This window comes from Hemiscyllium ocellatum, unplaced genomic scaffold (assembly GCF_020745735.1).
Source record: "Hemiscyllium ocellatum isolate sHemOce1 unplaced genomic scaffold, sHemOce1.pat.X.cur. scaffold_1818_pat_ctg1, whole genome shotgun sequence".
NCBI lineage: Eukaryota > Metazoa > Chordata > Chondrichthyes > Orectolobiformes > Hemiscylliidae > Hemiscyllium > Hemiscyllium ocellatum.
In genome coordinates, this window is record NW_026867888.1 from 230 (window position 1) to 23803 (window position 23574).

At 51.8% G+C, this 23574-nt stretch overlaps 13 non-coding genes and 1 pseudogene across 13 annotated transcripts; all 14 read left to right on the top strand.

The window, feature by feature from the left end:
* The first annotated feature begins 845 nt into the window (after window positions 1-845).
* On the top strand, window positions 846-964 carry LOC132810704 (5S ribosomal RNA). Its single transcript, XR_009643027.1, has one exon. It is a non-coding gene; the product is annotated as a 5S ribosomal RNA (ribosomal RNA).
* Window positions 965-2490: 1526 nt separating this feature from the next.
* LOC132810730 (5S ribosomal RNA) lies at window positions 2491-2608 on the top strand. The gene has a single exon (XR_009643051.1). It is a non-coding gene; the product is annotated as a 5S ribosomal RNA (ribosomal RNA).
* A 1525-nt stretch (window positions 2609-4133) lies between these two features.
* Window positions 4134-4251, top strand: LOC132810721 (5S ribosomal RNA). The gene has a single exon (XR_009643042.1). It is a non-coding gene; the product is annotated as a 5S ribosomal RNA (ribosomal RNA).
* A 1527-nt stretch (window positions 4252-5778) lies between these two features.
* On the top strand, window positions 5779-5895 carry LOC132810732 (5S ribosomal RNA). Its single transcript, XR_009643053.1, has one exon. It is a non-coding gene; the product is annotated as a 5S ribosomal RNA (ribosomal RNA).
* A 1522-nt stretch (window positions 5896-7417) lies between these two features.
* Window positions 7418-7535, top strand: LOC132810731 (5S ribosomal RNA). Its single transcript, XR_009643052.1, has one exon. It is a non-coding gene; the product is annotated as a 5S ribosomal RNA (ribosomal RNA).
* A 1530-nt stretch (window positions 7536-9065) lies between these two features.
* LOC132810718 (5S ribosomal RNA) lies at window positions 9066-9184 on the top strand. The gene has a single exon (XR_009643039.1). It is a non-coding gene; the product is annotated as a 5S ribosomal RNA (ribosomal RNA).
* Window positions 9185-10711: 1527 nt separating this feature from the next.
* On the top strand, window positions 10712-10830 carry LOC132810673 (5S ribosomal RNA). Its single transcript, XR_009643005.1, has one exon. It is a non-coding gene; the product is annotated as a 5S ribosomal RNA (ribosomal RNA).
* Window positions 10831-12364: 1534 nt separating this feature from the next.
* Window positions 12365-12483, top strand: LOC132810720 (5S ribosomal RNA). The gene has a single exon (XR_009643041.1). It is a non-coding gene; the product is annotated as a 5S ribosomal RNA (ribosomal RNA).
* Window positions 12484-14008: 1525 nt separating this feature from the next.
* LOC132810717 (5S ribosomal RNA) lies at window positions 14009-14127 on the top strand. The gene has a single exon (XR_009643038.1). It is a non-coding gene; the product is annotated as a 5S ribosomal RNA (ribosomal RNA).
* Window positions 14128-15657: 1530 nt separating this feature from the next.
* Window positions 15658-15776, top strand: LOC132810727 (5S ribosomal RNA). Its single transcript, XR_009643048.1, has one exon. It is a non-coding gene; the product is annotated as a 5S ribosomal RNA (ribosomal RNA).
* Window positions 15777-17300: 1524 nt separating this feature from the next.
* On the top strand, window positions 17301-17409 carry LOC132810674 (5S ribosomal RNA; annotated as a pseudogene).
* Window positions 17410-18935: 1526 nt separating this feature from the next.
* Window positions 18936-19053, top strand: LOC132810723 (5S ribosomal RNA). The gene has a single exon (XR_009643044.1). It is a non-coding gene; the product is annotated as a 5S ribosomal RNA (ribosomal RNA).
* Window positions 19054-20585: 1532 nt separating this feature from the next.
* On the top strand, window positions 20586-20704 carry LOC132810728 (5S ribosomal RNA). The gene has a single exon (XR_009643049.1). It is a non-coding gene; the product is annotated as a 5S ribosomal RNA (ribosomal RNA).
* A 1535-nt stretch (window positions 20705-22239) lies between these two features.
* On the top strand, window positions 22240-22358 carry LOC132810719 (5S ribosomal RNA). The gene has a single exon (XR_009643040.1). It is a non-coding gene; the product is annotated as a 5S ribosomal RNA (ribosomal RNA).
* Window positions 22359-23574: the final 1216 nt, after the last annotated feature.

Below are 23574 nucleotides of genomic sequence, written 5' to 3' on the forward strand. Positions count from 1 at the left end.
CCGCCAGTCCAGGAATTGACCTGGTGAACCTACGCTGCATTCCCTCAATAGCCAGAATCAAATCTGGAGAGCAGACTGCACACAGTACTCCAGGTGTGGTCTCACCAGGGCCCTGTACAGCTGCAAAAGAACCTCTTTGCTTCTATACTCCATCCCTCTTGTTATGAAGGCCAGCATGCTATTAGCCTTCTTCACTACCTGCTGTACCTGCATGCTTACCTTCATTGAGTGGTGTACAGGAACCCCCAGATCTCTCTGTCCTGCCCCTTGACCTAAATTGATTCCATTTAGGTAGTAATCTGCCTTGCACAAAGTGGGTAACCATTGATTTATCCACATTAAATTGCATCTGGCCACTCACCTAACTTGTCCAGGTCACCCTGTAATCTGCTAACATCCTGATGACATTTCACCCTGCCAGCCAGCTTAGTATCATCAGCAAATTTGCTAATGTTATGGCTAATAGCATCTTGTAGATGGTTAAGATATATGGTAAAAAGCTGCGGTGCCAGTAGTGATCCCTGCGGTACCCCCTGGCCACTGCCTGCCATTGGGAAAGGGAGGCGTGGAGGAGTGCGGAAGGATGAGAGAATGCAGGCTGCAGCCTTATGAAGCAGGGGGAGGGCTTGCAGTTGGCCTGCGTGGGGATGTGGGAGACTACAGGAGCCTGGTGGGCAAGGGCTGGCTGAAAGGCAGCTGGAGGGACGGAGGGAGGGAAGCACGCACAGAGGAGGAAGAGCAAAGAGAAAAGAGAAAAAAAAAACAAAGGGGATAAAGAGAAAGAGCAGCAAAGAAAATGTGGCTGGCCAGCACGCCTGAAGTAGGGAGAAAAGGAAGGGGCCGGTGCCTACGGCCATACTAGTCTGAAAACGCCCGATCTCGTCTGATCTCGGAAGCTAAGCAGACTCAGGCCTGGTTAGTACTTGGATGGGAGACCGCCTGGGAATACCAGGTGCAGTAGGCTTTTTCCGCCAGCAGGGGCTGCTCAAGTCACCCCTCTGCACTTGTGTTGTGCCACGCAATGGAGCGGCAGGTTATTTTTTGCTGCTGCTGCTGCTGCTGCTGTGCCGGCCATCAGTCGCCTGCAGGCACCAGACAGGGAGGGGAGGAGAGCGGAGCGCTGCCGAAATCAGCGAGAAAAGACGGAAAGAAAGGGATTGGGGCTGCACGCTGTCTGCGGGTGGCAGTCAGGAAAGGAGGACAATAGGTGCAGGAGTTGGCCATTCTGCCTTTCGAGCCTGCACCACCATTCAATATGATCATGGCTGATCATCCTTAATCAGTATCCTGTTCCTGCCTTATCTCCGTAACCCTTGATTCCACTATCCTTGAGAGCTCTATGCAACTCTTTCTTAAATGAATCCAGAGACTGGGCCTCCACTGCCCTCTGGGGCAGAGCATTCCACACAGCCACCACTCTCTGGGTGAAGAAGTTTCTCCTCATCTCTGTCCTAAATGGTCTACCCGTATTTTTAAGCAGTGTCCTCTGTTTCGGCACTCACCAGCAGCGGAAACATGTTTCCTGCCGCCAGAGTGTCCAATCCTTTGATGATCTGAAATGTCTCAATCAGATCCCCTCTCAGTCTTCTAAACTCGAGGGTACACACAAGCCCAGTCGCTCCAGTCTTTCAGTGTAAGGTAATCCCGCCAGTCCAGGAATTGACCTGGTGAACCTACGCTGCATTCCCTCAATAGCCAGAATCAAATCTGGAGAGCAGAACTGCACACAGTACTCCAGGTGTGGTCTCACCAGGGCCTGTACAGCTGCAAAAGAACCTCTTTGCTTCTATACTCCATCCCTCTTGTTATGAAGGCCAGCATGCTATTAGCCTTCTTCACTACCTGCTGTACCTGCATGCTTACCTTCATTGAGTGGTGTACAGGAACCCCCAGATCTCTCTGTCCTGCCCCTTGACCTAAATTGATTCCATTTAGGTAGTAATCTGCCTTGCACCAAAGTGGGTAACCATTGATTTATCCACATTAAATTGCATCTGGCCACTCACCTAACTTGTCCAGGTCACCCTGTAATCTGCTAACATCCTGATGACATTTCACCCTGCCAGCCAGCTTAGTATCATCAGCAAATTTGCTAATGTTATGGCTAATAGCATCTTGTAGATGGTTAAGATATATGGTAAAAAGCTGCGGTGGCAGTAGTGATCCCTGCGGTACCCCCTGGCCACTGCCTGCCATTGGGAAAGGGAGGCGTGGAGGAGTGCGGAAGGATGAGGAATGCAGGCTGCAGCCTTATGAAGCAGGGGGAGGGCTTGCAGTTGGCCTGCGTGGGGATGTGGGAGACTACAGGAGCCTGGTGGGCAAGGGCTGGCTGAAAGGCAGCTGGAGGGACGGAGGGAGGGAAGCACGCACAGAGGAGGAAGAGCAAAGAGAAAAGAGAAAAAAAAAACAAAGGGGATAAAGAGAAAGAGCAGCAAAGAAAATGTTGCTGGCCAGCACGCCTTGAAGTAGGGAGAAAAGAAAGGGGCCGGTGCCTACGGCCATACTAGTCTGAAAACGCCCGATCTCGTCTGATCTCGGAAGCTAGCAGACTCAGGCCTGGTTAGTACTTGGATGGGAGACCGCCTGGGAATACCAGGTGCAGTAGGCTTTTTCCGCCAGCTGGGGCTGCTCAAGTCACCACTCTGCACTTGTGTTGTGCCACGCAATGGAGCGGCAGGTTATTTTTGCTGCTGCTGCTGCTGATGCTGCTGCTGTGCCGGCCATCAGTCGCCTGCAGGCACCAGACAGGGAGGGAGGAGAGCGGAGCGCTGCCGAAATCAGCGAGAAAGACGGAAAGAAAGGGATTGGGGCTGCACGCTGTCTGGGGGTGGCAGTCAGGAAAGGAGGACAATAGGTGCAGGAGTTGGCCATTCTGCCTTTCGAGCCTGCACCACCATTCAATGATCATGGCTGATCATCCTTAATCAGTATCCTGTTCCTGCCTTATCCGTAACCCTTGATTCCACTATCCTTGAGAGCTCTATGCAACTCTTTCTTAAATGAATCCAGAGACTGGGCTCCACTGCCCTCTGGGGGCAGAGCATTCACACAGCCACCACTCTCTTGGGTGAAGAAGTTTCTCCTCATCTCTGTCCTAAATGGTCTACCCGTATTTTTAAGCAGTGTCCTCTGTTTCGGCACTCACCCAGCAGCGGAAACATGTTTCCTGCCGCCAGAGTGTCCAATCCTTTGATGATCTGAAATGTCTCAATCAGATCCCCTCTCAGTCTTCTAAACTCGAGGGTACACACAAGCCCAGTCGCTCCAGTCTTTCAGTGTAAGGTAATCCCGCCAGTCCAGGAATTGACCTGGTGAACCTACGCTGCATTCCCTCAATAGCCAGAATCAAATCTGGAGAGCAGAACTGCACACAGTACTCCAGGGTGTGGTCTCACCAGGGCCTGTACAGCTGCAAAAGAACCTCTTTGCTTCTATACTCCATCCCTCTTGTTTTGAAGGCCAGCATGCTATTAGCCTTCTTCACTACCTGCTGTACCTGCATGCTTACCTTCATTGAGTGGTGTACAGGAACCCCCAGATCTCTCTGTCCTGCCCCTTGACCTAAATTGATTCCATTTAGGTAGTAATCTGCCTTGCACCAAAGTGGGTAACCATTGATTTATCCACATTAAATTGCATCTGGCACTCACCTAACTTGTCCAGGTCAACCTGTAATCTGCTAACATCCTGATGACATTTCACCCTGCCAGCCAGCTTAGTATCATCAGCAAATTTGCTAATGTTATGGCTAATAGCATCTTGTAGATGTTAAGATATATGGTAAAAAGCTGCGGTGCCAGTAGTGATCCCTGCGGTACCCCCCTGGCCACTGCCTGCCATTGGGAAAGGGAGGCGTGGAGGAGTGCGGAAGGAGGAGAGAATGCAGGCTGCAGCCTTATGAAGCAGGGGGAGGGCTTGCAGTTGGCCTGCGTGGGGATGTGGGAGACTACAGGGCCTGGTGGGCAAGGGCTGGCTGAAGGCAGCTGGAGGGACGGAGGGAGGGAAGCACGCACAGAGGAGGAAGAGCAAAGAGAAAAGAGAAAAAAAAAACAAAGGGGATAAAGAGAAAGAGCAGCAAAGAAAATGTGGCTGGCCAGCACGCCTTGAAGTAGGGAGAAAAGGAAGGGGCCGGTGCCTACGGCCATACTAGTCTGAAAACGCCCGATCTCGTCTGATCTCGGAAGCTAAGCAGACTCAGGCCTGGTTAGTACTTGGATGGGAGACCGCTGGGAATACCAGGTGCAGTAGGCTTTTTCCGCCAGCAGGGGCTGCTCAAGTCACCCCTCTGCACTTGTGTTGTGCCACGCAATGGAGCGGCAGGTTATTTTTGCTGCTGCTGCTGCTGCTGCTGCTGTGCCGGCCATCAGTCGCCTGCAGGCACCAGACAGGGAGGGAAGGAGAGCGGAGCGCTGCCGAAATCAGCGAGAAGACGGAAAGAAAGGGATTGGGGCTGCACGCTGTCTGCGGGTGGCAGTCAGGAAAGGAGGACAATAGGTGCAGGAGTTGGCCATTCTGCCTTTCGAGCCTGCACCACCATTCAATATGATCATGGCTGATCATCCTTAATCAGTATCCTGTTCCTGCCTTATCTCCGTAACCCTTGATTCCACTATCCTTGAGAGCTCTATGCAACTCTTTCTTAAATGAATCCAGAGACTGGGCCTCCACTGCCCTCTGGGGCAGAGCATTCCACACAGCACCACTCTCTGGGTGAAGAAGTTTCTCCTCATCTCTGTCCTAAATGGTCTACCCCGTATTTTTAAGCAGTGTCCTCTGTTTCGGCACTCACCCAGCAGCGGAAACATGTTTCCTGCCGCCAGAGTGTCCAATCCTTTGATGATCTGAAATGTCTCAATCAGATCCCCTCTCAGTCTTCTAACTCGAGGGTACACACAAGCCCAGTCGCTCCAGTCTTTCAGTGTAAGGTAATCCCGCCAGTCCAGGAATTGACCTGGTGAACCTACGCTGCATTCCCTCAATAGCCAGAATCAAATCTGGAGAGCAGAACTGCACACAGTACTCCAGGTGTGGTCTCACCAGGGCCCTGTACAGCTGCAAAAGAACCTCTTTGCTTCTATACTCATCCCTCTTGTTATGAAGGCCAGCTGCTATTAGCCTTCTTCACTACCTGCTGTACCTGCATGCTTACCTTCATTGAGTGGTGTACAGGAACCCCCAGATCTCTCTGTTCTGCCCCTTGACCTAAATTGATTCCATTTAGGTAGTAATCTGCCTTGCACCAAAGTGGGTAACCATTGATTTATCCACATTAAATTGCATCTGGCCACTCACCTAACTTGTCCAGGTCACCCTGTAATCTGCTAACATCCTGATGACATTTCACCCTGCCAGCCAGCTTAGTATCATCAGCAAATTTGCTAATGTTATGGCTAATAGCATCTTGTAGATGGTTAAGATATATGGTAAAAAGCTGCGGTGCCAGTAGTGATCCCTGCGGTACCCCCTGGCCACTGCCTGCCATTGGGAAAGGGAGGCGTGGAGGAGTGCGGAAGGATGAGAGAATGCAGGCTGCAGCCTTATGAAGCAGGGGGGAGGGCTTGCAGTTGGCCTGCGTGGGGATGTGGGAGACTACAGGAGCCTGGTGGGCAAGGGCTGGCTGAAAGGCAGCTGGAGGGTCGGAGGGAGGGAAGCACGCACAGAGGAGGAAGAGCAAAGAGAAAAGAGAAAAAAAAAACAAAGGGGATAAAGAGAAAGAGCAGCAAAGAAAATGTGGCTGGCCAGCACGCCTTGAAGTAGGGAGAAAAGGAAGGGGCCGGTGCCTACGGCCATACTAGTCTGAAAACGCCGATCTCGTCTGATCTCGGAAGCTAAGCAGACTCAGGCCTGGTTAGTACTTGGATGGGAGACCGCCTGGGAATACAGGTGCAGTAGGCTTTTTCCGCCAGCAGGGCTGCTCAAGTCACCCCTCTGCACTTGTGTTGTGCCACGCAATGGAGCGGCAGGTTATTTTTGCTGCTGATGCTGCTGCTGCTGTGCCGGCCATCAGTCGCCTGCAGGCACCAGACAGGGAGGGGAGGAGAGCGGAGCGCTGCCGAAATCAGCGAGAAAGACGGAAAGAAAGGGATTGGGGCTGCACGCTGTCTGCGGGTGGCAGTCAGGAAAGGAGGACAATAGGTGCAGGAGTTGGCCATTCTGCCTTTCGAGCCTGCACCACCATTCAATATGATCATGGCTGATCATCCCTAATCAGTATCCTGTTCCTGCCTTATCTCCGTAACCTTGATTCCACTATCCTTGAGAGCTCTATGCAACTCTTTCTTAAATGAATCCAGAGACTGGGCCTCCACTGCCCTCTGGGGCAGAGCATTCCACACAGCCACCACTCTCTGGGTGAAGAAGTTTCTCCTCATCTCTGTCCTAAATGGTCTACCCCGTTTTTTTAAGCAGTGTCCTCTGTTTCGGCACTCACCAGCAGCGGAAACATGTTTCCTGCCGCCAGAGTGTCCAATCCTTTGATGATCTGAAATGTCTCAATCAGATCCCCTCTCAGTCTTCTAAACTCGAGGGTACACACAAGCCCAGTCGCTCCAGTCTTTCAGTGTAAGGTAATCCCGCCAGTCCAGGAATTGACCTGGTGAACCTACGCTGCATTCCCTCAATAGCCAGAATCAAATCTGGAGAGCAGAACTGCACACAGTACTCCAGGTGTGGTCTCACCAGGGCCCTGTACAGCTGCAAAAGAACCTCTTTGCTTCTATACTCCATCCCTCTTGTTATGAAGGCCAGCATGCTATTAGCCTTCTTCACTACCTGCTGTACCTGCATGCTTACCTTCATTGAGTGGTGTACAGGAACCCCAGATCTCTCTGTCCTGCCCCTTGACCTAAATTGATTCCATTTAGGTAGTAATCTGCCTTCACCAAAGTGGGTAACCATTGATTTATCCACATTAAATTGCATCTGGCCACTCACCTAACTTGTCCAGGTCACCCTGTAATCTGCTAACATCCTGATGACATTTCACCCTGCCAGCCAGCTTAGTATCATCAGCAAATTTGCTAATGTTATGGCTAATAGCTCTTGTAGATGGTTAAGATATATGGTAAAAAGCTGCGGTGCCAGTAGTGATCCCTGCGGTACCCCCCTGGCCACTGCCTGCCATTGGGAAAGGGAGGCGTGGAGGAGTGCGGAAGGATGAGAGAATGCAGGCTGCAGCCTTATGAAGCAGGGGGAGGGCTTGCAGTTGGCCTGCGTGGGGATGTGGGAGACTACAGGAGCCTGGTGGGCAAGGGCTGGCTGAAAGGCAGCTGGAGGGACGGAGGGAGGGAAGCACGCACAGAGGAGAAAGAGCAAAGAGAAAAGAGAAAAAAAAAACAAAGGGGATAAAGAGAAAGGCAGCAAAGAAAATGTGGCTGGCCAGCACGCCTTGAAGTAGGGAGAAAAGGAAGGGGCCGGTGCCTACGGCCATACTAGTCTGAAAACGCCCGATCTCGTCTGATCTCGGAAGCTAAGCAGATCAGGCCTGGTTAGTACTTGGATGGGAGACCGCCTGGGAATACCAGGTGCAGTAGGCTTTTTCCGCCAGCAGGGCCTGCTCAAGTCACCCCTCTGCACTTGTGTTGTGCCACGCAATGGAGCGGCAGGTTATTTTTGCTGCTGCTGCTGCTGCTGCTGCTGCTGCCGGCCATCAGTCGCCTGCAGGCACAGACAGGGAGGGGAGGAGAGCGGAGCGCTGCCGAAATCAGCGAGAAAGACGGAAAGAAAGGGATTGGGCTGCACGCTGTCTGAGGGTGGCAGTCAGGAAAGGAGGACAATAGGTGCAGGAGTTGGCCATTCTGCCTTTCGAGCCTGCACCACCATTCAATATGATCATGGCTGATCATCCTTAATCAGTATCCTGTTCCTGCCTTATCTCCGTAACCCTTGATTCCACTATCCTTGAGAGCTCTATGCAACTCTTTCTTAAATGAATCCAGAGACTGGGCCCTCCACTGCCCTCTGGGGCAGAGCATTCCACACAGCCACCACTCTCTGGGTGAAGAAGTTTCTCCTCATCTCTGTCCTAAATGGTCTACCCCGTATTTTTAAGCAGTGTCCTCTGTTTCGGCACTCACCCAGCAGCGGAAACATGTTTCCTGCCGCCAGAGTGTCCAATCCTTTGATGATCTGAAATGTCTCAATCAGATCCCCTCTCAGTCTTCTAACTCGAGGGTACACACAAGCCCAGTCGCTCCAGTCTTTCAGTGTAAGGTAATCCCGCCAGTCAGGAATTGACCTGGTGAACCTACGCTGCATTCCCTCAATAGCCAGAATCAAATCTGGAGAGGAGAACTGCACACAGTACTCCAGGTGTGGTCTCACCAGGGCCCTGTACAGCTGCAAAAGAACCTCTTTGCTTCTATACTCCATCCCTCTTGTTATGAAGGCCAGCATGCTATTAGCCTTCTTCACTACCTGCTGTACCTGCATGCTTACCTTCATTGAGTGGTGTACAGGAACCCCCAGATCTCTCTGTCCTGCCCCTTGACCTAAATTGATTCCATTTAGGTAGTAATCTGCCTTGCACCAAAGTGGGTAACCATTGATTTATCCACATTAAATTGCATCTGGCCACTCACCTAACTTGTCCAGGTCACCCTGTAATCTGCTAACATCCTGATGACATTTCACCCTGCCAGCCAGCTTAGTATCATCAGCAAATTTGCTAATGTTATGGCTAATAGCATCTTGTAGATGGTTAAGATATATGGTAAAAAGCTGCGGTGCCAGTAGTGATCCCTGCGGTACCCCCTGGCCACTGCCTGCCATTGGAAAGGGAGGCGTGGAGGAGTGCGGAAGGGATGAGAGAATGCAGGCTGCAGCCTTATGAAGCAGGGGGGAGGGCTTGCAGTTGGCCTGCGTGGGGATGTGGGAGACTACAGGAGCCTGGTGGGCAAGGGCTGGCTGAAAGGCAGCTGGAGGGACGGAGGGAGGGAAGCACGCACAGAGGAGGAAGAGCAAAGAGAAAAGAGAAAAAAAAAACAAAGGGGATAAAGAGAAAGAGCAGCAAAGAAAATGTGGCTGGCCAGCACGCCTTGAAGTAGGGAGAAAAGGAAGGGGCCGGTGCCTATGGCCATACTAGTCTGAAAGCGCCCGATCTCGTCTGATCTCGGAAGCTAAGCAGACTCAGGCCTGGTTAGTACTTGGATGGGAGACCGCCTGGAAATACCAGGTGCAGTAGGCTTTTTCCGCCAGCAGGGGCTGCTCAAGTCACCCCTCTGCACTTGTGTTGTGCCACGCAATGGAGCGGCAGGTTATTTTTGCTGCTGCTGCTGCTGCTGCTGCTGTGCCGGCCATCAGTCGCCTGCAGGCACCAGACAGGGAGGGGAGGAGAGCGGAGCGCTGCCGAAATCAGCGAGAAAGACGGAAAGAGAGGGATTGGGGCTGCACGCTGTCTGCGGGTGGCAGTCAGGAAAGGAGGACAATAGGTGCAGGAGTTGGCCATTCTGCCTTTCGAGCCTGCACCACCATTCAATATGATCATGGCTGATCATCCTTAATCAGTATCCTGTTCCTGCCTTATCTCCGTAACCCTTGATTCCACTATCCTTGAGAGCTCTATGCAACTCTTTCTTAATGAATCCAGAGACTGGGCCTCCACTGCCCTCTGGGGCAGAGCATTCCACACAGCCACCACTCTCTGGGTGAAGAAGTTTCTCCTCATCTCTGTCCTAAATGGTCTACCCCGTATTTTTAAGCAGTGTCCTCTGTTTCGGCACTCACCCAGCAGCGGAAACATGTTTCCTGCCGCCAGAGTGTCCAATCCTTTGATGATCTGAAATGTCTCAATCAGATCCCCTCTCAGTCTTCTAAACTCGAGGGTACACACAAGCCCAGTCGCTCCAGTCTTTCAGTGTAAGGTAATCCCGCCAGTCCAGGAATTGAACTGGTGAACCTACGCTGCATTCCTCAATAGCCAGAATCAAATCTGGAGAGCAGAACTGCACACAGTACTCCAGGTGTGGTCTCACCAGGGCCCTGTACAGCTGCAAAAGAACCTCTTTGCTTCTATACTCCATCCCTCTTGTTATGAAGGCCAGCATGCTATTAGCCTTCTTCACTACCTGCTGTACCTGCATGCTTACCTTCATTGAGTGGTGTACAGGAACCCCAGATCTCTCTGTCCTGCCCCTTGACCTAAATTGATTCCATTTAGGTAGTAATCTGCCTTGCACCAAAGTGGGTAACCATTGATTTATCCACATTAAATTGCATCTGGCCACTCACCTAACTTGTCCAGGTCACCCTGTAATCTGCTAACATCCTGATGACATTTCACCCTGCCAGCCAGCTTAGTATCATCAGCAAATTTGCTAATGTTATGGCTAATAGCATCTTGTAGATGGTTAAGATATATGGTAAAAAGCTGCGGTGCCAGTAGTGATCCCTGCGGTACCCCCTGGCCACTGCCTGCCATTGGGAAAGGGAGGCGTGGAGGAGTGCGGAAGGATGAGAGAATGCAGGCTGCAGCCTTATGAAGCAGGGGGAGGGCTTGCAGTTGGCCTGCGTGGGGATGTGGGAGACTACAGGAGCCTGGTGGGCAAGGGCTGGCTGAAAGGCAGCTGGAGGGACGGAGGGAGGGAAGCACGCACAGAGGAGGAAGAGCAAAGAGAAAAGAGAAAAAAAAAACAAAGGGGATAAAGAGAAAGAGCAGCAAAGAAAATGTGGCTGGCCAGCACGCCTTGAAGTAGGGAGAAAAGGAAGGGGCCGTGCCTACGGCCATACTAGTCTGAAAGCGCCCGATCTCGTCTGATCTCGGAAGCTAAGCAGACTCAGGCCTGGTTAGTACTTGGATGGGAGACCGCCTGGGAATACCAGGTGCAGTAGGCTTTTTCCGCCAGCAGGGGCTGCTCAAGTCACCCCTCTGCACTTGTGTTGTGCCACGCAATGGAGCGGCAGGTTATTTTTGCTGCTGCTGCTGCTGCTGCTGCTGCTGTGCCGGCCATCAGTCGCCTGCAGGCACCAGACAGGGAGGGGAGGAGAGCGGAGCGCTGCCGAAATCAGCGAGAAAGACGGAAAGAAAGGGATTGGGGCTGCACGCTGTCTGCGGGTGGCAGTCAGGAAAGGAGGACAATAGGTGCAGGAGTTGGCCATTCTGCCTTTCGAGCCTGCACCACCATTCAATATGATCATGGCTGATCATCCTTAATCAGTATCCTGTTCCTGCCTTATCTCCGTAACCCTTGATTCCACTATCCTTGAGAGCTCTATGCAACTCTTTCTTAAATGAATCCAGAGACTGGGCCTCCACTGCCCTCTGGGGCAGAGCATTCCACACAGCCACCACTCTCTGGGTGAAGAAGTTTCTCCTCATCTCTGTCCTAAATGGTCTACCCGTATTTTTAAGCAGTGTCCTCTGTTTCGGCACTCACCCAGCAGCGGAAACATGTTTCCTGCCGCCAGAGTGTCCAATCCTTTGATGATCTGAAATGTCTCAATCAGATCCCCTCTCAGTCTTCTAAACTCGAGGGTACACACAAGCCCAGTCGCTCCAGTCTTTCAGTGTAAGGTAATCCCCGCCAGTCCAGGAATTGACCTGGTGAACCTACGCTGCATTCCCTCAATAGCCAGAATCAAATCTGGAGAGCAGAACTGCACACAGTACTCCAGGTGTGGTCTCACCAGGGCCCTGTACAGCTGCAAAAGAACCTCTTTGCTTCTATACTCCATCCCTCTTGTTATGAAGGCCAGCATGCTATTAGCCTTCTTCACTACCTGCTGTACCTGCATGCTTACCTTCATTGAGTGGTGTACAGGAACCCCCAGATCTCTCTGTCCTGCCCCTTGACCTAAATTGATTCATTTAGGTAGTAATCTGCCTTGCCACCAAAGTGGGTAACCATTGATTTATCCACATTAAATTGCATCTGGCCACTCACCTAACTTGTCCAGGTCACCCTGTAATCTGCTAACATCCTGATGACATTTCACCCTGCCAGCCAGCTTAGTATCATCAGCAAATTTGCTAATGTTATGGCTAATAGCATCTTGTAGATGGTTAAGATATATGGTAAAAAGCTGCGGTGCCAGTAGTGATCCCTGCGGTACCCCCCTGGCCACTGCCTGCCATTGGGAAAGGGAGGCGTGGAGGAGTGCGGAAGGATGAGAGAATGCAGGCTGCAGCCTGATGAAGCAGGGGGAGGGCTTGCAGTTGGCCTGCGTGGGGATGTGGGAGACTACAGGAGCCTGGTGGGCAAGGGCTGGCTGAAAGGCAGCTGGAGGGACGGAGGGAGGGAAGCACGCACAGAGGAGGAAGAGCAAAGAGAAAAGAGAAAAAAAAAACAAAGGGGATAAAGAGAAAGAGCAGCAAAGAAAATGTGGCTGGCCAGCACGCCTTGAAGTAGGGAGAAAAGGAAGGGGCGGTGCCTACGGCCATACTAGTCTGAAAACGCCCGATCTAGTCTGATCTCGGAAGCTAAGCAGACTCAGGCCTGGTTAGTACTTGGATGGGAGACCGCCTGGGAATACCAGGTGCAGTAGGCTTTTTCCGCCAGCAGGGGCTGCTCAAGTCACCCCTCTGCACTTGTGTTGTGCCACGCAATGGAGCGGCAGGTTATTTTTGCTGCTGCTGCTGCTGCTGCTGCTGTGCCGGCCATCAGTCGCCTGCAGGCACCAGACAGGGAGGGGAGGAGAGCGGAGCGCTGCCGAAATCAGCGAGAGACGGAAAGAAAGGGATTGGGGCTGCACGCTGTCTGCGGGTGGCAGTCAGGAAAGGAGGACAATAGGTGCAGGAGTTGGCCATTCTGCCTTTCGAGCCTGCACCACCATTCAATATGATCATGGCTGATCATCCTTAATCAGTATCCTGTTCCTGCCTTATCTCCGTAACCCTTGATTCCACTATCCTTGAGAGCTCTATGCAACTCTTTCTTAAATGAATCCAGAGACTGGGCCTCCACTGCCCTTGGGGCAGAGCATTCCACACAGCCACCACTCTCTGGGTGAAGAAGTTTCTCCTCATCTCTGTCCTAAATGGTCTACCCCGTATTTTTAAGCAGTGTCCTCTGTTTCGGCACTCACCCAGCAGCGGAAACATGTTTCCTGCCGCCAGAGTGTCCAATCCTTTGATGATCTGAAATGTCTCAATCAGATCCCCTCTCAGTCTTCTAAACTCGAGGGTACACACAAGCCCAGTCGCTCCAGTCTTTCAGTGTAAGGTAATCCCGTCAGTCCAGGAATTGACCTGGTGAACCTACGCTGCATTCCCTCAATAGCCAGAATCAAATCTGGAGAGCAGAACTGCACACAGTACTCCAGGTGTGGTCTCACCAGGGCCCTGTACAGCTGCAAAAGAACCTCTTTGCTTCTATACTCCATCCCTCTTGTTATGAAGGCCAGCATGCTATTAGCCTTCTTCACTACCTGCTGTACCTGCATGCTTACCTTCATTGAGTGGTGTACAGGAACCCCCAGATCTCTCTGTCCTGCCCCTTGACCTAAATTGATTCCATTTAGGTAGTAATCTGCCTTGCACCAAAGTGGGTAACCATTGATTTATCCACATTAAATTGCATCTGGCCACTCACCTAACTTGTCCAGGTCACCCTGTAATCTGCTAACATCCTGATGACATTTCACCCTGCAGCCAGCTTAGTATCATCAGCAAATTTGCTAATGTTATGGCTAATAGCATCTTGTAGATGGTTAAGATATATGGTAAAAAGCTGCGGTGCCAGTAGTGATCCCTGCGGTACCCCCTGGCCACTGCCTGCCATTGGGAAAGGGAGGCGTGGAGGAGTGCGGAAGGATGAGAGAATGCAGGCTGCAGCCTATGAAGCAGGGGGAGGGCTTGCAGTTGGCCTGCGTGGGGATGTGGGAGACTACAGGAGCCTGGTGGGCAAGGGCTGGCTGAAAGGCAGCTGGAGGGACGGAGGGAGGGAAGCACGCACAGAGGAGGAAGAGCAAAGAGAAAAGAGAAAAAAAAAACAAAGGGGATAAAGAGAAAGAGCAGCAAAGAAAATGTGGCTGGCCAGCACGCCTTGAAGTAGGGAGAAAAGGAAGGGGCCGTGCCTACGGCCATACTAGTCTGAAAACGCCCGATCTCGTCTGATCTCGGAAGCTAAGCAGACTCAGGCCTGGTTAGTACTTGGATGGGAGACCGCCTGGGAATACCAGGTGCAGTAGGCTTTTTCCGCCAGCAGGGGCTGCTCAAGTCACCCCTCTGCACTTGTGTTGTGCCACGCAATGGAGCGGCAGGTTATTTTTGCTGCTGCTGCTGCTGCTGCTGCTGCTGTGCCGGCCATCAGTCGCCTGCAGGCACCAGACAGGGAGGGGGGAGGAGAGCGGAGCGCTGCCGAAATCAGCGAGAAAGACGGAAAGAAAGGGATTGGGGGCTGCACGCTGTCTGGGGGTGGCAGTCAGGAAAGGAGGACAATAGGTGCAGGAGTTGGCCATTCTGCCTTTCGAGCCTGCACCACCATTCAATATGATCATGGCTGATCATCCTTAATCAGTATCCTGTTCCTGCCTTATCTCCGTAACCTTGATTCCACTATCCTTGAGAGCTCTATGCAACTCTTTCTTAAATGATCCAGAGACTGGGCCTCCACTGCCCTCTGGGGCAGAGCATTCCACACAGCCACCACTCTCTGGGTGAAGAAGTTTCTCCTCATCTCTGTCCTAAATGGTCTACCCCGTATTTTTAAGCAGTGTCCTCTGTTTCGGCACTCACCCAGCAGCGGAAACATGTTTCCTGCCGCCAGAGTGTCCAATCCTTTGATGATCTGAAATGTCTCAATCAGATCCCTCTCAGTCTTCTAAACTCGAGGGTACACACAAGCCCAGTCGCTCCAGTCTTTCAGTGTAAGGTAATCCCGCCAGTCCAGGAATTGACCTGGTGAACCTACGCTGCATTCCCTCAATAGCCAGAATCAAATCTGGAGAGCAGAACTGCACACAGTACTCCAGGTGTGGTCTCACCAGGGCCCTGTACAGCTGCAAAAGAACCTCTTTGCTTCTATACTCCATCCCTTTGTTATGAAGGCCAGCATGCTATTAGCCTTCTTCACTACTGCTGTACCTGCATGCTTACCTTCATTGAGTGGTGTACAGGAACCCCCAGATCTCTCTGTCCTGCCCCTTGACCTAAATTGATTCCATTTAGGTAGTAATCTGCCTTGCACCAAAGTGGGTAACCATTGATTTATCCACATTAAATTGCATCTGGCCACTCACCTAACTTGTCCAGGTCACCCTGTAATCTGCTAACATCCTGATGACATTTCACCCTGCCAGCCAGCTTAGTATCATCAGCAAATTTGCTAATGTTATGGCTAATAGCATCTTGTAGATGGTTAAGATATATGGTAAAAAGCTGCGGTGCCAGTAGTGATCCCTGCGGTACCCCCTGGCCACTGCCTGCCATTGGGAAAGGGAGGCGTGGAGGAGTGCGGAAGGATGAGAGAATGCAGGCTGCAGCCTGATGAAGCAGGGGAGGGCTTGCAGTTGGCCTGCGTGGGGATGTGGGGACTACAGGAGCCTGGTGGGCAAGGGCTGGCTGAAAGGCAGCTGGAGGGACGGAGGGAGGGAAGCACGCACAGAGGAGGAAGAGCAAAGAGAAAAGAGAAAAAAAAAACAAAGGGGATAAAGAGAAAGAGCAGCAAAGAAAATGTGGCTGGCCAGCACGCCTTGAAGTAGGGAGAAAAGGAAGGGGCCGGTGCCTACGGCCATACTAGTCTGAAAACGCCTGATCTCGTCTGATCTCGGAAGCTAAGCAGACTCAGGCCTGGTTAGTACTTGGATGGGAGAACGCCTGGGAATACCAGGTGCAGTAGGCTTTTTCCGCCAGCAGGGGCTGCTCAAGTCACCCCTCTGCACTTGTGTTGTGCACGCAATGGAGCGGCAGGTTATTTTGCTGCTGCTGCTGCTGCTGCTGTGCCGGCCATCAGTCGCCTGCAGGCACCAGACAGGGAGGGGAGGAGAGCGGAGCGCTGCCGAAATCAGCGAGAAAGACGGAAAGAAAGGGATTGGGGCTGCACGCTGTCTGCGGGTGGCAGTCAGGAAAGGAGGACAATAGGTGCAGGAGTTGGCCATTCTGCCTTTCGAGCCTGCACACCATTCAATATGATCATGGCTGATCATCCTTAATCAGTATCCTGTTCCTGCCTTATCTCCGTAACCTTGATTCCACTATCCTTGAGAGCTCTATGCAACTCTTTCTTAAATGAATCCAGAGACTGGGCCTCCACTGCCCTCTGGGGCAGAGCATTCCACACAGCCACACTCTCTGGGTGAAGAAGTTTCTCCTCATCTCTGTCCTAAATGGTCTACCCCGTATTTTTAAGCAGTGTCCTCTGTTTCGGCACTCACCCAGCAGCGGAAACATGTTTCCTGCCGCCAGAGTGTCCAATCCTTTGATGATCTGAAATGTCTCAATCAGATCCCCTCTCAGTCTTCTAAACTCGAGGGTACACACAAGCCCAGTCGCTCCAGTCTTTCAGTGTAAGGTAATCCCGCCAGTCCAGGAATTGACCTGGTGAACCTACGCTGCATTCCCTCAATAGCCAGAATCAAATCTGGAGAGCAGAACTGCACACAGTACTCCAGGTGTGGTCTCACCAGGGCCCTGTACAGCTGCAAAAGAACCTCTTTGCTTCTATACTCCATCCCTCTTGTTATGAAGGCCAGCATGCTATTAGCCTTCTTCACTACCTGCTGTACCTGCATGCTTACCTTCATTGAGTGGTGTACAGGAACCCCCAGATCTCTCTGTCCTGCCCCTTGACCTAAATTGATTCCATTTAGGTAGTAATCTGCCTTGCACCAAAGTGGGTAACCATTGATTTATCCACATTAAATTGCATCTGGCCACTCACCTAACTTGTCCAGGTCACCCTGTAATCTGCTAACATCCTGATGACATTTCACCCTGCCAGCCAGCTTAGTATCATCAGCAAATTTGCTAATGTTATGGCTAATAGCATCTTGTAGATGGTTAAGATATATGGTAAAAAGCTGCGGTGCCAGTAGTGATCCCTGCGGTACCCCCCTGGCCACTGCCTGCCATTGGGAAAGGGAGGCGTGGAGGAGTGCGGAAGGATGAGAGAATGCAGGCTGCAGCCTTATGAAGCAGGGGGAGGGCTTGCAGTTGGCCTGCGTGGGGATGTGGGAGACTACAGGAGCCTGGTGGGCAAGGGCTGGCTGAAAGGCAGCTGGAGGGACGGAGGGAGGGAAGCACGCACAGAGGAGGAAGAGCAAAGAGAAAAGAGAAAAAAAAAACAAAGGGGATAAAGAGAAAGAGCAGCAAAGAAAATGTGGCTGGCCAGCACGCCTTGAAGTAGGGAGAAAAGGAAGGGGCCAGTGCCTACGGCCATACTAGTCTGAAAACGCCTGATCTCGGAAGCTAAGCAGACTCAGGCCTGGTTAGTACTTGGATGGGAGACCGCCTGGGAATACCAGGTGCAGTAGGCTTTTTCCGCCAGCAGGGGCTGCTCAAGTCACCCTCTGCACTTGTGTTGTGCCACGCAATGGAGCGGCAGGTTATTTTTGCTGCTGCTGCTGCTGCTGCTGTGCCGGCCATCAGTCGCCTGCAGGCACCAGACAGGGAGGGGAGGAGAGCGGAGCGCTGCCGAAATCAGCGAGAAAGACGGAAAGAAAGGGATTGGGGCTGCACGCTGTCTGCGGGTGGCAGTCAGGAAAGGAGGACAATAGGTGCAGGAGTTGGCCATTCTGCCTTTCGAGCCTGCACCACCATTCAATATGATCATGGCTGATCATCCTTAATCAGTATCCTGTTCCTGCCTTATCTCCGTAAACCTTGATTCCACTATCCTTGAGAGCTCTATGCAACTCTTTCTTAAATGAATCCAGAGACTGGGCCTCCACTGCCCTTGGGGCAGAGCATTCCACACAGCCACCACTCTCTGGGTGAAGAAGTTTCTCCTCATCTCTGTCCTAAATGGTCTACCCCGTATTTTTAAGCAGTGTCCTCTGTTTCGGCACTCACCCAGCAGCGGAAACATGTTTCCTGCCGCCAGAGTGTCCAATCCTTTGATGATCTGAAATGTCTCAATCAGATCCCCTCTCAGTCTTCTAATCTCGAGGGTACACACAAGCCCAGTCGCTCCAGTCTTTCAGTGTAAGGTAATCCCGCCAGTCCAGGAATTGACCTGGTGAACCTACGCTGCATTCCCTCAATAGCCAGAATCAAATCTGGAGAGCAGAACTGCACACAGTACTCCAGGTGTGGTCTCACCAGGGCCCTGTACAGCTGCAAAAGAACCTCTTTGCTTCTATACTCCATCCCTCTTGTTATGAAGGCCAGCATGCTATTAGCCTTCTTCACTACCTGCTGTACCTGCATGCTTACCTTCATTGAGTGGTGTACAGGAACCCCCAGATCTCTCTGTCCTGCCCCTTGACCTAAATTGATTCCATTTAGGTAGTAATCTGCCTTGCACCAAAGTGGGTAACCATTGATTTATCCACATTAAATTGCATCTGGCCACTCACCTAACTTGTCCAGGTCACCCTGTAATCTGCTAACATCCTGATGACATTTCACCCTGCCAGCCAGCTTAGTATCATCAGCAAATTTGCTAATGTTATGGCTAATAGCATCTTGTAGATGGTTAAGATATATGGTAAAAAGCTGCGGTGCCAGTAGTGATCCCTGCGGTACCCCCTGGCCACTGCCTGCCATTGGGAAAGGGAGGCGTGGAGGAGTGCGGAAGGATGAGAGAATGCAGGCTGCAGCCTTATGAAGCAGGGGGAGGGCTTGCAGTTGGCCTGCGTGGGGATGTGGGAGACTACAGGAGCCTGGTGGGCAAGGGCTGGCTGAAAGGCAGCTGGAGGGACGGAGGGAGGGAAGCACGCACAGAGGAGGAAGAGCAAAGAGAAAAGAGAAAAAAAAAACAAAGGGGATAAAGAGAAAGAGCAGCAAAGAAAATGTGGCTGGCCAGCACGCCTTGAAGTAGGGAGAAAAGGAAGGGGGCGGTGCCTACGGCCATACTAGTCTGAAAACGCCGATCTCGTCTGATCTCGGAAGCTAAGCAGACTCAGGCCTGGTTAGTACTTGGATGGGAGACCGCCTGGGAATACCAGGTGCAGTAGGCTTTTTCCGCCAGCAGGGGCTGCTCAAGTCACCCCTCTGCACTTGTGTTGTGCCACGCAATGGAGCGGCAGGTTATTTTGCTGCTGCTGCTGTGCTGCTGCTGCTGCTGCTGCCGGCCATCAGTCGCCTGCAGGCACCAGACAGGGAGGGGAGGAGAGCGGAGCGCTGCCGAAATCAGCGAGAAAGACGGAAGAAAGGGATTGGGGCTGCACGCTGTCTGCGGGTGGCAGTCAGGAAAGGAGGACAATAGGTGCAGGAGTTGGCCATTCTGCCTTTCGAGCCTGCACCACCATTCAATATGATCATGGCTGATCATCCTTAATCAGTATCCTGTTCCTGCCTTATCTCCGTAACCCTTGATTCCACTATCCTTGAGAGCTCTATGCAACTCTTTCTTAAATGAATCCAGAGACTGGGCCTCCACTGCCCTCTGGGGCAGAGCATTCCACACAGCCACCACTCTCTGGGTGAAGAAGTTTCTCTCATCTCTGTCCTAAATGGTCTACCCCGTATTTTTAAGCAGTGTCCTCTGTTTCGGCACTCACCAGCAGCGGAAACATGTTTCCTGCCGCCAGAGTGTCCAATCCTTTGATGATCTGAAATGTCTCAATCAGATCCCCTCTCAGTCTTCTAAACTCGAGGGTACACACAAGCCCAGTCGCTCCAGTCTTTCAGTGTAAGGTAATCCCGCCAGTCCAGGAATTGACCTGGTGAACCTACGCTGCATTCCCTCAATAGCCAGAATCAAATCTGGAGAGCAGAACTGCACACAGTACTCCAGGTGTGGTCTCACCAGGGCCCTGTACAGCTGCAAAAGAACCTCTTTGCTTCTATACTCCATCCCTCTTGTTATGAAGGCCAGCATGCTATTAGCCTTCTTCACTACCTGCTGTACCTGCATGCTTACCTTCATTGAGTGGTGTACAGGAACCCCCAGATCTCTCTGTCCTGCCCCTTGACCTAAATTGATTCCATTTAGGTAGTAATCTGCCTTGCACCAAAGTGGGTAACCATTGATTTATCCACATTAAATTGCATCTGGCCACTCACCTAACTTGTCCAGGTCACCCTGTAATCTGCTAACATCCTGATGACATTTCACCCTGCCAGCCAGCTTAGTATCATCAGCAAATTTGCTAATGTTATGGCTAATAGCATCTTGTAGATGGTTAAGATATATGGTAAAAAGCTGCGGTCCCAGTAGTGATCCCTGCGGTACCCCCCTGGCCACTGCCTGCCATTGGGAAAGGGAGGCGTGGAGGAGTGCGGAAGGATGAGAGAATGCAGGCTGCAGCCTTATGAAGCAGGGGGAGGGCTTGCAGTTGGCCTGCGTGGGGATGTGGGAGACTACAGGAGCCTGGTGGGCAAGGGCTGGCTGAAAGGCAGCTGGAGGGACGGAGGGAGGGAAGCACGCACAGAGGAGGAAGAGCAAAGAGAAAAGAGAAAAAAAAACAAAGGGGATAAAGAGAAAGAGCAGCAAAGAAAATGTGGCTGGCCAGCACGCCTTGAAGTAGGGAGAAAGGAAGGGGCCGGTGCCTACGGCCATACTAGTCTGAAAACGCCCGATCTCGTCTGATCTCGGAAGCTAAGCAGACTCAGGCCTGGTTAGTACTTGGATGGGAGACCGCCTGGGAATACCAGGTGCAGTAGGCTTTTTCCGCCAGCAGGGGCTGCTCAAGTCACCCCTCTGCACTTGTGTTGTGCCACGCAATGGAGCGGCAGGTTATTTTTGCTGCTGCTGCTGCTGCTGCTGCTGCTGCTGCGTGCGGCCATCAGTCGCCTGCAGGCACCAGACAGGGAGGGGAGGAGAGCGGGAGCGCTGCCGAAATCAGCGAGAAAGACGGAAAGAAAGGGATTGGGGCTGCACGCTGTCTGCGGGGTGGCAGTCAGGAAAGGAGGACAATAGGTGCAGGAGTTGGCCATTCTGCCTTTCGAGCCTGCACCACCATTCAATATGATCATGGCTGATCATCCTTAATCAGTATCCTGTTCCTGCCTTATCTCCGTAACCCTTGATTCCACTATCCTTGAGAGCTCTATGCAACTCTTTCTTAAATGAATCCAGAGACTGGGCCTCCACTGCCCTCTGGGGCAGAGCATTCCACACAGCACCACTCTCTGGGTGAAGAAGTTTCTCCTCATCTCTGTCCTAAATGGTCTACCCCGTATTTTTAAGCAGTGTCCTCTGTTTCGGCACTCACCCAGCAGCGGAAACATGTTTCCTGCCGCCAGAGTGTCCAATCCTTTGATGATCTGAAATGTCTCAATCAGATCCCCTCTCAGTCTTCTAAACTCGAGGGTACCACACCCAGTCGCTCCAGTCTTTCAGTGTAAGGTAATCCGCCAGTCCAGGAATTGACCTGGTGAACCTACGCTGCATTCCCTCAATAGCCAGAATCAAATCTGGAGAGCAGAACTGCACACAGTACTCCAGGTGTGGTCTCACCAGGGCCCTGTACAGCTGCAAAAGAACCTCTTTGCTTCTATACTCCATCCCTCTTGTTATGAAGGCCAGCATGCTATTAGCCTTCTTCACTACCTGCTGTACCTGCATGCTTACCTTCATTGAGTGGTGTACAGGAACCCCCAGATCTCTCTGTCCTGCCCCTTGACCTAAATTGATTCCATTTAGGTAGTAATCTGCCTTGACCAAAGTGGGTAACCATTGATTTATCCACATTAAATTGCATCTGGCCACTCACCTAACTTGTCCAGGTCACCCTGTAATCTGCTGACATCCTGATGACATTTCACCCTGCCAGCCAGCTTAGTATCATCAGCAAATTTGCTAATGTTATGGCTAATAGCATCTTGTAGATGGTTAAGATATATGGTAAAAAGCTGCGGTGCCAGTAGTGATCCCTGCGGTACCCCCCTGGCCACTGCCTGCCATTGGGAAAGGGAGGCGTGGAGGAGTGCGGAAGGATGAGAGAATGCAGGCTGCAGCCTTATGAAGCAGGGGGAGGGCTTGCAGTTGGCCTGCGTGGGGATGTGGGAGACTACAGGAGCCTGGTGGGCAAGGGCTGGCTGAAAGGCAGCTGGAGGGACGGAGGGAGGGAAGCACGCACAGAGGAGGAAGAGCAAAGAGAAAAAGAGAAAAAAAAACAAAGGGGATAAAGAGAAAGAGCAGCAAAGAAAATGTGGCTGGCCAGCACGCCTTGAAGTAGGGAGAAAAGGAAGGGGCCGGTGCCTACGGCCATACTAGTCTGAAAACGCCCGATCTGGTCTGATCTCGGAAGCTAAGCAGACTCAGGCCTGGTTAGTACTTGGATGGGAGACCGCCTGGGAATACCAGGTGCAGTAGGCTTTTTCCGCCAGCAGGGGCTGCTCAAGTCACCCCTCTGCACTTGTGTTGTGCCACGCAATGGAGCGGCAGGTTATTTTTGCTGCTGCTGCTGCTGCTGCTGCTGCTGCCGGCCATCAGTCGCCTGCAGGCACCAGACAGGGAGGGGAGGAGAGCGGAGCGCTGCCGAAATCAGCGAGAAAGACGGAAAGAAAGGGATTGGGGCTGCACGCTGTCTGAGGGTGGCAGTCAGGAAAGGAGGACAATAGGTGCAGGAGTTGGCCATTCTGCCTTTCGAGCCTGCACCACCATTCAATATGATCATGGCTGATCATCCTTAATCAGTATCCTGTTCCTGCCTTATCTCCGTAACCCTTGATTCCACTATCCTTGAGAGCTCTATGCAACTCTTTCTTAAATGAATCCAGAGACTGGGCCTCCACTGCCCTCTGGGGCAGAGCATTCCACACAGCCACCACTCTCTGGGTGAAGAAGTTTCTCCTCATCTCTGTCCTAAATGGTCTACCCGTATTTTTAAGCAGTGTCCTCTGTTTCGGCACTCACCCAGCAGCGGAACATGTTTCCTGCCGCCAGAGTGTCCAGATGATCTGAAATGTCTCAATCAGATCCCCTCTCAGTCTTCTAAACTCGAGGGTACACACAAGCCCAGTCGCTCCAGTCTTTCAGTGTAAGGTAATCCCGCCCCAGGAATTGACCTGGTGAACCTACGCTGCATTCCCTCAATAGCCAGAATCAAATCTGGAGAGCAGAACTGCACACAGTACTCCAGGTGTGGTCTCACCAGGGCCCTGTACAGCTGCAAAAGAACCTCTTTGCTTCTATACTCCATCCCTCTTGTTATGAAGGCCAGCATGCTATTAGCCTTCTTCACTACCTGCTGTACCTGCATGCTTACCTTCATTGAGTGGTGTACAGGAACCCCCAGATCTCTCTGTCCTGCCCCTTGACCTAAATTGATTCCATTTAGGTAGTAATCTGCCTTCCACCAAAGTGGGTAACCATTGATTTATCCACATTAAATTGCATCTGGCCACTCACCTAACTTGTCCAGGTCACCCTGTAATCTGCTAACATCCTGATGACATTTCACCCTGCCAGCCAGCTTAGTATCATCAGCAAATTTGCTAATGTTATGGCTAATAGCATCTTGTAGATGGTTAAGATATATGGTAAAAAGCTGCGGTGCCAGTAGTGATCCCTGCGGTACCCCCCTGGCCAC